This window comes from Canis lupus, chromosome 37 (genome assembly GCF_003254725.2).
Source record: "Canis lupus dingo isolate Sandy chromosome 37, ASM325472v2, whole genome shotgun sequence".
Lineage (NCBI taxonomy): Eukaryota > Metazoa > Chordata > Mammalia > Carnivora > Canidae > Canis > Canis lupus.
The window spans coordinates 6,180,945-6,193,586 of NC_064279.1; positions in this window are offsets into that span (position 1 = coordinate 6,180,945).

Sequence of the window (12,642 nt, forward strand, 5' to 3'; positions counted from 1 at the left end):
TTCACTTAATTTCAACTAGACAATGTATCTTCTTCTACAATTGAAATACTACCTCGGATTGAGGATCCTTTGAAGTAGTGCCTTGAAATAATCCAGGAAAAACATACAAGGAAAGAAACCTGTCTTTTTTTTCCTCTCATGCTCTTTGCCCAGGTTTGAGTTTAGTTGGGGGTTCTTGGATCTGGATTCTGATATCTCCACAGTTAACTTCTCAGAGGAAAGTTTTGTTTCTAGGAGAAGTCAACAGAAAAGCATAAATCAGCACACCCTACCTTGGAAACAGGTTGTGAAATAAAAAAGCAGGCACATGTAATAACCAATGATGGATGACCTGTTTTTTGCAAAGCCTGATTTGGGGGTGTATCTTTTAAAATGAGGGTTTTTAAAAAAACACTGTGCAGATAATTATCTTGGTGTACTTGAGAGAAGTTGCACAGGCATAAAATCACTTGTCTTTGTGTCTTCCTGTCTCTCACCCAGGTTGTCTTTTTCTCTACTTGCTAAGAACAGGAAATTGCAGAAATAAAGATTTAATCAGTTCCTATTTCTTCAGTGAGTCTTGTTCAGTTTGACCTAGGCCAACAGCACATTTAGATTTGCCTAAATAAATTATACAGTTTATCAGAATAGGCTAGTTTTGTATAGTTTTTAATTATCTTTTAATCTTACAAGCCTTAAATTCTTATCACTATGAAGTTCATCTCTGAGAAGGTTGCTCTTTCAAGCTAAAAATAGGCAATACCTTGGAGACACTGTCCATTACTCATTGACCTAGAAATATTCCCTTCTAGCAGCTCAGTCCCAAGCAGGTCTAAAAGGCATCTAGGCTAGACATGTATGCTGAATGTGGCACAGAATTTATTAATATTAATAGCACCTGAAGTCTGTGTAGTATTTTAATTAACTTTCACATGCTATATGTTATCTGAGACTCAACCATCCTGAGGTTACTGTGAGCAAGGCTTGAGTTATCCCACTTTACAAATGAGAAAAAGAGTGACTTTTCTGACCGAGGTCAGGGCTCGGTCCAGAAGTGACTATTTTAAACAGACTATCCAATGAGCAAAATGATCTGACCTGCTTTCTCTCCTTTCCCACCCCCACCCTTTTTTTGAGATATTATAGGAGACTCTACCATAGAGCAACCATGGACAATAGGGAAGGAAAAGAGGTTGTAATTCGTCAAGAGGGCCCAGAGTCCAGATGGCAAGCTGAGCTGAGCCCCACGGCTATTTTGCCTGCAGCCATGTAGGGCACTGGGATCACCCAAAAACTTAGTGTTCCTGGATTCCCGACTGGCTAAGCCATGCTCACTCCCCACTGCTGCTCAGGATTGCCTGAGCAGTTTTGGGTGGGGACTTAGCAAAATCAACAATGATTTAGCACCCAAAGTGCTACGAGTTAGCACATAACCAAGAATTCCAGATCAATAACCAAGGTTCACAGAAGATATCTAAGAAAAAGGAGTGTACCTGTTTTTAAAAGTTGACATTTCTGTAACAAGACTACGTAAATACAGAGGATTAAAGTTCTTGTAGTTAAATAAAGCACGATAATACTTTTTCATGCAAGATGCACTGTATATGTCATTTTGTTTAATTTCGAAACATAACCTTGAGATAGTCTTTATTATTCCTGTTTCTCAGATGAGGAAACTCAGCTTCAGAGAACTTAAGTGACTGCTTGAGGTCGTACAGTTAGAGGTGCAGACAGACCTTGAACTGAGACAACAAATTCCACGCAGCCTAAGTAGTAGGTTGCCGGTTCTCATTTCTCATCTCCCAAATGTCCTAGCTCCATAACTCATTATATACATGCGTTTGTATTACTAGAGTGGAAAGCTAGTTATCTGGTAGTCGAATTTTTGAGAAACAGGAAATATGCAAAACAACCCTTCTGAGAAGCAGAATAGATGTTACAACAGGCATTCACATGTGAGAAGACTCTCTTTGGCTTGAGTGTGTGTTTTATGTATGCTGGGTAGTTATTTTGGATGTTACAAGACTTCAAGGATAGGACACTGCAGGAGTATCCCCTCTGATCTCCCAGTGACTGGCTGCTCTTCTACCTTCAGTTCTCACTTTAGATGTTACATCCTCCCAGAGGCTTTCCTTTCCATCACTGCCCTGCTCTTTATTATAGCACTTCTTGTCATAATTAATAATGATGGATTTGTTTACCGCTTGTCTTCCCATGAGATTGTAAATTCCCAGAGACGGGAACTATGTCTGCTTTTCCCCCAGTATTGCCCCAGCACCTATCGTGGTGCCTAGCACAAAATAGCAACTCAAGAAGTGTTGATTGGATGGATGGATGCATAGATGGATGGATGGATGGATGGATGGATGGATGGTTGAATGTGTAAATCATTCCCAGAAGAGTTTCCAAATGGATCTGAGGAGATAGGCGATTTGGTAATCTGATCTAGGAGAGTCTGGGTTACTTTTTGGGGTAGGGTAGGTCGATCACTTTTCCTTAAAATAGGCCTGAGATCCGGTGGCTTCCTAAAGGTAATACAGTGAGGAACAGTAAGGCCAGTCCACCAGGACAGGAGGGGAAAGGAAAGTAAATATATTGAGAGCTTCCCAAATGCAAAGCAATGTGTTAGACTCACAACTCATTTAACATAAGAAGTGCAGCATGAGAGAGACATTATCCCTATCTTACAAATGAAAAAAGTGAGACTCAAACTGGTGAAGTTGCCTGACAAATAAGATAGATTTGGAGAGCCAGGATATGGAGATATATTTGTCATATTTCAAAGACCATGTTTTGTTTTAAGCAAATTAGATTCTAATTGTTTTGTTTTTATACTGGCCTATACCTTACATACAAGAATTGCTCATATTTTAACTATGCAGGTTGATAAAGTCCAAATATGTATGCATCCTTGTAATCACCATCCAGATAAAGAAATAGGACTTTTTTCTTTAGCTCTCCAGAGGGTCCTCTGCACCTCTTTTCAGTCAATACTCCCTGGTCTACCATTATTTTCACTTCTGTTATGACAGGCTCCTGTTGCCTATTTTCAAACTTTATATATATATATATATAAATGGAATCTTATTATATGCCTTCTTTTTTATTGGGCTTCTTTTGTCTGCAAGTTTCATCCATATTGTTGCTTGCAGTAGCAATTGATTCTTTTTCATCTTTGAGTTAATATAATCACAATTTTTAAATTTATTCTAATGTTGATGGGCGTCTGCATTACTTCCAGTGTTATTAATAAAGCGCCATGTATGTTCCTGCATGTGTGTTTTGGTGGACGTGGGCACTTGTTTCTGTTGGACATATACTCAGAAGTGAAATTGCTAGTCACAATTATGCATATATTTAGTTTTGGTCAATCCTGCCACTTTTTCAAAGTGGTTGTAGCAATTTACACTCTTCAAAATGTAAATTCAATTTATTAACATACAGTGTTTTATTGGTTTCAGAGGTAGAAGTCAGTGACTCATCAGTCGTATATAGTACCCGGCGCTCTTTGCATCACGTGCCTCTTTAACGCCCATCACCCAGTCACCCCATGCCCCAACCTTCCCTCCAGCAACCCTTAGTTTGTTTCTTATGATTAAGAATCTCTTATGGTTTCTCTATCTGATTTCGTCAATTTACACTCTTACCCGCAATGTGGAAAATTCTCAATGCTCTGTATCCTTGCCAGCTGTTGCTATCATCGGTCCTTTTAATTTTAGCCACTCTGATGGAGGAAGGCCCTGTTTTATAAGCTATACCTTGGTGTCTTAGCATATGGGACATGAGCCCTCAGAAAAGGAAAGACCAAGAGTTTATTTCTGCTTCTTGGATGAAGCTGACATGATACTATTCCCAGGTCTCTGGTATCACATGAAAATGTGGCTTTTATATCTGGATACATGGTGGGTGAAGAAGTGGGAGAGCAGGACTCTTTTAGGTAAAGAAGGACCCACCCCATGTAGGAGGTCAGTTAGCAGAAAATTGTCACCACAATTATCATTTTTTGAGCACTTCCTATATGCCAGCGATAGAGCTTCATACTTTATAGAATGCAGTAGTTAGGACTGTTGGGTTGTAAATAACAGAATACAACTTGGTTATTAATAAAAATGAATTTATTTAAAAGATAGTTCATTATTCTGAGACTGCCCTTCTCTTCATGTGGTTACTTAATTTTATTCCATTTTATATAATAATGGTATAAGTATGGATGATAACTGCTAGTTGTTGTCAGTAAATGTTCCTTTTAATCACGTATAAAGTGTGATATATTCTGATTGGATGGCGGCGGGTGGCATGGGCAGTGAAAAAATTCACCCAAGGCAGAACAAAGAGAGAGAAGTTTATTGAATACACCCAAGGGAACAGGATAGCAAACGAGAGACCATCTGTCTCGTGGTGGTAGTGAGGGGCTATAGTTACAGGGCAGAGTGAGGAGGTATGGGAGCATGTGGTATTTTCCCTTATTGTTAATCTTAGGAACTGTGCCTTGTTGCATGTAGCCCATTGGTCAGTTAGGGCCTATGGTATTTTTTTTTAAAGATTTTTATTTATTTACCCATGAGAGACACACAGAGAGAGGCAGAAACTCAGGCAGAGGGAGAAGCAGGCTCCATGCAGGGAGCCCCATGTGGGACTCGATCCGAGGACTCCAGGATCACATCCAAAGGCAGAGACCCAACAGCTGAGCCACCCAGGAGTCCCGGGCCTATGGTATTTCAATATGGGTCACTTTATGCACCTGTTTGGTGTCACTGTTTTTGCCTTACTCAAGCTTCCATTCCTCAAGCCTGTTGCCTAAAAGTGGCCTCTATATAAACTTCATGACACTAAGCTATTCCCCTGCTCCCACCAACCAAATATTGTTGAAAGGCTTGTGTATGGAGCTGAATTTTATTGCCACACGACAGTCCAGTGGGAAAGCTACTGCTCCACATCATCCTCTAAAACATGGATGTTTTTATCCGTTTATCCAAGAATAGCCCTCAGGTTCTTATTAAATACTATTTATTAACAAATGGTAGGTAAGCTCATATGATAGTGATATTATAGTGATTAACTGAAGTCTATACTTTAGTCAGATTTCCTTAGTATTTACCTAATGTCCTTTTTCCATTCCACAATTCTATCCAGGTTACCCCATTACATTCAGTCACTATGGCTCACTAAGCTCCTCCTGGCCATGGCTGTTTCTCTGTTTTTCAGGTTTTTCTTGGTTTTGGGGACCTTGACCTTGATACTTTTGCAAAGTGGAGGTCAGGCATTTTGTGGGAGGCTCCTATATTGGAATTTGTCTTTCTCATGATTAAACTGAGGTAGTGGGTTTGGGGAAGAAGGCCACAGGGGTAAGGTGCCATTTTCATCACATCATGTCAAGGGGACATACTAGCCACATGATTTATGACTGTTGATATTGACCTTAATCACCCGGCTGAGGTAGTGTTTGTCAGGTTTCTTCACTATAAAGTTACTCTTCTCCCCTACCTGCATTCTGTGCTGTACTCTTTGGAAGGAAGTTACAGTGAACATTCCCACATTTAAGAGTAGAGTCTTTACATGATTATTTGAAATTCTTGTGCATAAAAGATTTGTCTCTTATTAATTATTCAATCATTTATTTATCAGTATGCACTTATATTTATTTTACATTTTGTGTTATGATTCAATACTACTTTAATTTTGTTGCTCAAATGGTTCTAGGTTTGGCCACTGGAGCCCTTTCAGTTGGCTCCTGTTTCCTCTTAACATACTCCCACCTTTGGGACCTTTTTTTAAAAAGTACTTCCCTACTTTGAAGCACTACATGACGTTTCAGGTTTATCTTGACTATGTCCTAGGATCAGTCATTTCTCTAAGGAGTAGGGCTAATTTTTAAAATATGTTTTATATCTTAACTGAGGGCCTTGGCTTTGGACAGGTCAAAGTCAGTGATGAAACATTAATTTAGCAGCACGTATGTGTACAACCATCACCCCACCCAAACTGTGTGGCTGGTTAGAAAAACTCTGTAGATATACTCAGCCACAAAACTATTGGCATTCCTGCCTGGTTCCGAGATTCAGACAGCCTGTTATCTTCATTCCTCCTTAAACATTGTTATGAGTGATATAACAGACAGGTTAATTGCAGATGAGAGGAAACAAACCTAAACATTTTAGCCCTAAATCATCAGTAGTATTGTATGAAGAAGAGACTCTGATGATACAGACCTTGCTTTCTAAACCAGGGCATGCACACCCCTGGGTACACATTGTCGGCTCAAGGAATAGGCAAAATTAAGGTGGTATCTTCCTGGATCATCAAATTCCTTCAATATTTAGGAGAGCGAGGGACCAGTTGTTATTAAAGCTAATGAGGGAAAATTTCTATTTTCAGATTAAAACCAAGTTTGCTGATATATGAACGTTTCACTCAGCTGTAAATGAAGCAGACAAGTAATTTTGTTTGGTAGGGCTGGCTTCCAGCTACATTTCCAGATTTGGTGGATCCTCTATCATGGTCATTGGGTGCTACATTTGAAAGTTTTGGACATGGCTTCTTACTGAAACTGGATTAATAGTAAATTATCAATAATTGGTAAGTAGTTCTTTAGTCAACAGTTAAAAATGGTCTATTTTGTTGTTTTGTCTGGGAAGCCAATCATTCCAGAATGGAACTGCCCCCAGGGGAAATGTATAGCTCCTCTCCATTTTCCCTCATTCCATCCTTAAAAAAGAAATGCTGATTTGGATTGGTCAGGTTCAGGAACAGACCTGAGTCTTGTTCTCTTTGGAGGTTTCATCACTTGAGATTTCTCTTGCATTTCCAAGGCCATGAGGTTGGAAGATAAGGGGAGCTGCCCAGCCTCAGTCAGGTTTGGCCATATCATTTTTGGGCTTTCCAATGTTTCTGGACTCATCAGTAGTGCTATTTTCATCCAGAGACTCCTTTGCCCTGAGAAGTTGTAGAGTGGGCAATCTGGGCCAGCCCATATTATATACCCAGATTCATATATCAACATATTCTCTTACTTTTCTTCATTGACTGGGTTTCTCTTCTTGGAACTTGCCTTTCTATGTAAGGATACAGAGTGAAACTACGAGTGTAGGTATAGGAAGAAGCAGTTGTAGGAAGCTTCTTGACCTCTTTTGGTCTCTTTAGAACTGACTCTACTTACTGAAAAAGATGCCCTTCATATGTTTTAACCCAATTCAAAGAACACTTCATTTGACATTGGAGGAAAAGTCACATAGTAATATAAAGCAGGTCTGCTTTATCTGGCATTGAGTTTAGGCTTTAATTTGGGGGTAGAGGCAGGGAGAGGGACCGGTAGTTGGCAATGTCATGACAAAGTTCAAGAATTTGGATTTGGGATCTCTTTTCCAATGCTAACTGAATACCTACCAGATATGGATTATTATACTACTCCATTACTTTGCATAGTAAGAGGTAGTATTTTATAACACTATTATAAATTGTCAGAGAAATACATACTGTTCCAATGATTTATACTTTGGAAAATTGCTTGCTTTTCCTTTCTAAATGAACAATCAGTAACTAAAAATCTTTCGAGAGAACCTAAAATAATGTCAATGAAACTTGTGAAGTTCATTTCTACCAATGTGATCATTTTATCTTTATTAGGTATTCTCATTTCAATTATTATGATTCTAAAATTTGCTTTGGTTGACAAATGTTATTCTAGTCAACCTAGGATCTATAGAAGGAAGTTATCTATTTAGAAGGAAAAAAGGCATTAATAGGTAAACATTTTTGATCTATAGAGAAAAGCATGTAGAAAAAAACTTTGCCCCTCCGTGATAAAGAGGTTAAATGCTTCCTTATTAGAGGATGAAATAAAAAAATACCAAGAAAGACTTCACAGCGGCGATTAGCAGGATGGTGGAAATTATGCATTATTAAAACATTCACTAACTAAATGGGTTTCAGGTTTTAATATAAGAATATAATGAAGGCAGATAGATTTATCGTAATAAAAGTACATTGAGGTAAAAAATTATAGGCAGAATAATATGACACAAAAACCAGGAAATAAGTGCTGTGAACGCAATCTCTTGCTCTTCCCTTTCAATAACAATGTCAAAGTAGTCATTATAAAGGATGAGTCTTTCCTCTAACTGCTCTCATATGGTATATGAAATTTATTTCTAGTCTAAAATACAGAATGAAGAGTTTAGTGGCACATCTGTTCCATGAAATCTTGACAAGAATACTCTTAACTCATATGAAGTAACACAAGGTGGTTTTCGGAAAGACACTGGGAAGCACAGATCATTTTCAAGTACATCCTTTAGTGACTGTCAGCCCTTATATACAGCTGCCTTTCTCCTTCCCCCATCTCTTCCTGTTAACTACTTGTTAATATTTTATGTATTTGGTCAATTCATTTACACTATCAATCATTAAAACATAATGATATTGATTAAATCAAGGGTTTCAAATTGGTTTGGAAGGCAAATTCAACTGATAGACATATTTGCTTTGATCCACTATTAAAAAAATCTAGAAATTTCACACAAAAATTTAGATTTCTGAGATTCTCTTGATAAATCAGATCTTTCAACACTGGACCTGAATTTTATCTGACTAGAGCTGGAGTAAAATATAAGAATGCCCCCTTTGGGTAAATCCCACCACTCCTCTCTGTTGCTTACATCCAGGCAGTTTCACTCATACCATAACTAGTTGGCCTCTGTAGGCTTGTGAATATGTAATGCCTGGATTATATTGCTGTGGGTGGTAGTGGTAGCGGTGGTATGCTTATGTTTATGCAACAAGCATTCAACCAAGATGGATTAACAAAGAGTCTCAGCCCATTATGATTTGTGTTAATTCATTTCTTCAACCTTATTTGATGAGCAACCAAGATGGATTAACAAAGAGTCTCAGCCCATTATGATTTGTGTTAATTCATTTCTTCAACCTTATTTGATGAGCAACCAAGATGGATTAACAAAGAGTCTCAGCCCATTATGATTTGTGTTAATTCATTTCTTCAACCTTATTTGATGGGCTATCAAATACTAAAATATTCTCTGAGGGATAAATAACATGGATTCTTAATTATAAATATCATGAAAAGAGAACTTCTGTGTCCACAAAGCTGCATGTGAATCCCATGAGACCTTTATCCCTACTTTGTTCTCTTTCCTCTTGAGTTTTTTCTTTCCCAAATGTATCACAGAGAAGTAATAATCTATTTTTTTAAAGAAGATTTATTTTGGATTAAGTGATTTCATGATGCAACATGGTTTTAAACAAAAATAGAGATCAGTATGAAAATAAAACAAATTGTACACATTAAAATATCTTTCCCTCAAGGCATAAAAAAATACAACACAAAAGTCAGGGGTTCAGGTGAGGATAAGAATATAAACTTTCCAGAAAACAAACATCTAGTCTACATTTCAGAGTCCCAGGCTCCATTTAATACCACCCACAAACCAGCTCTAGGATGTCAACAATCTGCATTATTTGCTTTGGAAAAAGATAGATGAAATTTAAATATAAGGTAAAATGAGAGCTGTATGGTCTTAATGCCAATACTAAATATCTCCCATTATTATTCTCTACTAAAAGTCACATTGATTGAATATGAAGCTTAAATCAACTCAACAAAATAAAAACATAGCTCTTGAGTGTAATACATGGTATAGTAGACACATGGGTGAAGTTGGTGAAAAGAAATGGAAAGGCTTAAAAAAATACGTCACCTGTGCTCTACTGAAATTTTAGAAATAAATATGTTTTTTTTACAGAGCCTTAATATTAAAAAGTAAGCATTATTATAAAATTAGAGTAATACTTCCAGTAAGAGGCAAAAGAGATGCATGTATTTTTATTTCTTTTGGAATGCCTGCATCCCTATTATAAAAACATGTAATCTTATGCACTTTCCAATATATTAACAGCTTCAAATTTTACTTACGATATCATATCAAGAAAAATAGGTTGTAATAACAGCTTTTAGAGCATCAGGGTCCTAAAAGAACATTCAGTTCTGTGTGTTTCCTGGTTAATCCTTCCAAGGTATTTGTTGAACATTATCCATCCTTTTTTACAGAAGGTGTAGTAACCAGAAGTTTACTGATGGTTCCTTATCTGCATCAGTAACAGCTGATTCAGTTTGAATCACACAACATACCTACCAACACTCCTCAGGGTTGTAATATTCTACAAGAAAATTAGAAAGATATCACCTGCCCAAGGCCACTAAACGTAAAAATCACATATATAAATTTAATTTCCTTGTTTTCCCCAGAACCCCTACAACTAGGGACTGCCGATGCTGCTGAACTGTGCCATCATGAAAGCCAAATAAACTGCCTAGCAGATTAAATCTAAATGTGTTTTCAATCCTGATTAGCTTCCTGAAAAATTGGAAACACTGATTAGATCTCCATTTGCAATTCAGCAACCTAATTCTTAAGTTTTCACTTTTTGTATTAATGGGGAACATCTAAGTAACCACTAGAAACTGTGAAAATGTCCCAAAAGCTAGTGTCAAAGAATGTCTGCTGAGAAACAAATTAAGCATCATAAATATGCCAAGCTATGACTTTTTTTTTTTACTTACATAGGAAGTTCAATAATTGCAACAGCAATTCTGAAGTTAAACAAAATCCACAACATAATTTAACTAAATTGTCAAATTTTCCTGATTCAGCTATGGTTAGCTTTAATACTTTTAAATTCTTTTGTGCAATCAGATGTTATCAACCTACTGAAGTTATACAATGAAGGTATTTCCCACCAGGCAGTTTATCAAGCAGTGCCCTCACTAGACAGCAAGACATTCTTTTTTTTTTTTTTTTCCTCCTAAGTCAGGAACCAAATTGAAGCCTTCAGATGATCTTTCCAACCCTTGTTTTAACTTTCCCTCTGCTAGGGTCCTGTCTTAACCATCCCTGCATTCCTTCTGGCCCAGATTGCTGTGATTAAGGGGAGTGTGCGTGCAAACACACACACACACACACACACACACACACACATGCACAGTATTTCCTTTGTGCCAGCTCCTTGGAATGCAGCAACCACTCCTGAATCTTGATAGCTGGTCAATAATTTGCATTATATTCTGGCAGGGGTGGGGAACACAATTGCTGGGCTTTTCTGTTTTTTGTTTGTATCACCCTTCTAGTGGGCTGCTGTTGGCCTTCAGCCACAGTTGAGAAAGCTTTAATGTCTCTGGCTGGCATTCCTTTGCTTCTATGTTAAACAAATCTATCTGGAAAACACAATCAAACTAGGAAAGTAACAGGTTTTGCAAAATGAGAATCTGATTAAAAGTGACATGCTCATTAATTTACATTCAAGTTTTATGGAAGTAAGGTGTCTAAGACCTAGAGTGTTTCCACGCATCAACTAAAGCAGATAAGAGAGAACAATAGGGGCCTGAGACGCAGACCCAGTTAGGGGATTAAGTCACATTCTTCTTTTCCATGTTTTTACTGTGCAGGGTTACAGAGATGGTATATCATCATTTCACCTGCCTTGGGGACTTCTCCAATATGGTTAAGTTAGAAAGACTTTCAGACTCTTTATTATTAGATGTTCACTTCCGTTAGAAGTGGTCAAGTCATAAACACAATTTGTGCAAAAAGAAAAAAATTGAGTGAATGTGAAGAGGACAGAGAGGAAAAGAGAACCTGCAGGGGTTCCTTCACCCACACCACTGGAACCTAGCAACCAGCTTCTAGATCCATCCTTGTTAAGAATTAAAAAATAAAATTAGGTTTCTGGTAAAAGTGCTTTTTCTTCTCCATTAAATTACTTCTAAATAATATTTGAGAAAATTAAAACACTGTACTATAGAAATCCACCAAAACCCATCAAATTATGTATCATTTCAAGTTTCCTATAACTGGTAGCAAAATGCAAATATTAAGTCTATGAGTTTTTCCAAGAATATACTAATTTGTTCCTTGGGCTTTTCAGAAGATGACACATGTTAAGAGTATTTGTTTGTAGACATGAGAACTTGGGCAGATGAAGCATCTTGCAAAATTCAGTGGTAGTGGAATATGTTTGTAGAAACATCAGTCTCCCCATTTCTTGTAAGGAAACCTAGAATTGTAACCAGAAAGTGCTGAAGCGGGTCTTATAAGCCATCCACGAAAATCAGCCTCAGCCCAGCAGGGATTGGCACCTTCTACCCCTCAAAAGCCTGTGAGCAGCAGAAGAGGTAAGATGACACACCTGATAGCACTTTGAAACTCTAAAGTGCCACACACACACATTCCACCATTACTGTCAAGCATTTTGAACATGTCAGCCCGTCTGATCGTTAATCCAGGTGAAACAAATCTTCCCTCATTGATTACGGAATGTCTGCTAAATTACAAGCACAACATATGCTGGAAAATTGTGACCACACTTCTTTAACCAAGATCCGTTCATTCTTTTGTGCATATCATAAATGTCTTGACCACAAAAGTGGGTAGGGCCCAAGGACTGGGGATTTTTTTTTTCCCACTGAAAACTGAAGGTACATTGCAGTGCAGATGAAAGGAAACTACCAGATTTAATATTGGCATTTCTTTGATAATTTGAGGGGAGCCAAATGCTCCGTCATGGCTCAGCTCCCTGTCTGCACCCTTTTAAGTCTCGTGTTTAAGTGCACCCTGGGCTTCCCCACCTGACCAGTGTTGACACACTATTACG